Genomic DNA, 1,631 nt, shown 5'->3' with positions numbered 1-1,631 from the left:
AAAATGTTGTGGCTCTTCATGGTTTGGAATTTACTTAATTTTTCTTTCTCTGTTTTTTTGTTGTTGTTGTTGTTGTTGGGTTTGTTTTTTTTTTTTTTTGTTTACTCTGTAATCGCTTTTCTGCCTCTTTCAGTAACACAGAAAAACAAGATAACCTGGCATGGGTTCAGCACTGCTGAAGACAAAGCAGCTTTCAGAACAGGAGAACAATAATAAATAAATTTATCCAGCAAATACAAGCAAACCGTGGTGGTGTCAAAAGCAGCTGTTTAACCAAAGGTTGTGGATTTCAGGATCAGGTTACCGAAGACAGTATCAGATCACAAGTTTTCAATAAGCGATAGAGGAAGGGGCAAACTCACAAAGAAGAGAAAATCTTTTTTTCTCTAATTAAAAAAAAAATAATAATTTTTTCCTAATAGGGAAAAAAAACCCAGTTTATTTGAGGAATTGGTATCTACAACAATGTTTGGCTGCCGAGGTGAACAGTCAAGTATAGGAGCAGAGCACCTTGCAGCCAGGGAAAGCACAATTAGAAGCTCAAACAGCAGGAGAATCTGATCTGACATATGGAAACTCTGTGAAGCTTTTCCCGTTCAGGAGGCTAGGAAAGCTCTTCTAAAACGGATTCCGTGAGACCCACAGGAGCAGCAAGCTTTTAATGAGCCTGTTCCAAGCAACTCTTAGCTCCACAGAGTGTGCTGTTCGTATGACGGCTTGTGAGAAAATAAGTAGCTGTTTCAGCCTCTTTAAGTATCAGTTTTTCTGGAAACAATTGATTTTCAGTACCAGATACCTGATGAAAACTTCAGTCTGTGTGACTGGAAAATAGCATTCTGCCTTTTATTTCTTTTTCTATGTTGAAACCCTGTCTTTTTGTCAAAGAAGTTTAGTGAAGAATTTGGCAGACCTATAATAATTACTGCCCATGAAGTATTGGGGAATACAAATAAACTCTAGTACGCAGCAAGTTGTTTAAGCATTTGGAAGGACAAGCACCAGATAACGCTCAGAAATTTCTCATCCGCAGAGCTCAGTCCTCCGATGCAACTTCATTCCCCCTTGGTAGTATGGTTTCAGCAATCTTTACATTATGTCACTATTAGTGTTTCTGAGAGGCAGTTTGACTCTTGAAAGTCTGCATGGAGACAGATGGTGATAACCACAGAAATGAGGGTTGGGTGGGTATGGTATTTAACACCTGACACTCACAGAATAAATGGAGATTTCGCCTTAATCCAGAGACCTCCACAAATTTCCTCACCGAGTACTTTGGTGGACATAGAAGAGGTGAAGGGCATCCATTGCGAGAGAAAAATGAACGTACATGAAACACGTCAGAATATGGACTTCTGGGATGTACGGATTAAAGTAATTGGAAATATGAATTATTCTGGGAATAAGATATTTCCAGTATGGGAGAGACATGGGGCACACCGGGCACCGCCGGCTATCTGGGGGGCTCCGGCCACCCCTGCTGAGCGACCAGGCCCTGCTGACGGCGCCTGAGGGGCCCCGACAAGCCCCGGGGCGGGGTCGCCTCCTCGCCGTCGGGGCCGGGGCGGGTCTCCCCGCGACGGGGCACTCCGCGGCGGCGAGGCGAGACGGCTCCGCACCCGGCCGGGGAGGTG

This window comes from Athene cunicularia, assembly GCF_003259725.1.
Source record: "Athene cunicularia isolate RWA chromosome 4 unlocalized genomic scaffold, athCun1 chr4_part2, whole genome shotgun sequence".
In the NCBI taxonomy this organism is placed as follows: Eukaryota; Metazoa; Chordata; class Aves; order Strigiformes; family Strigidae; genus Athene; species Athene cunicularia.
Note: the sequence above shows the minus strand (reverse complement) of the source record.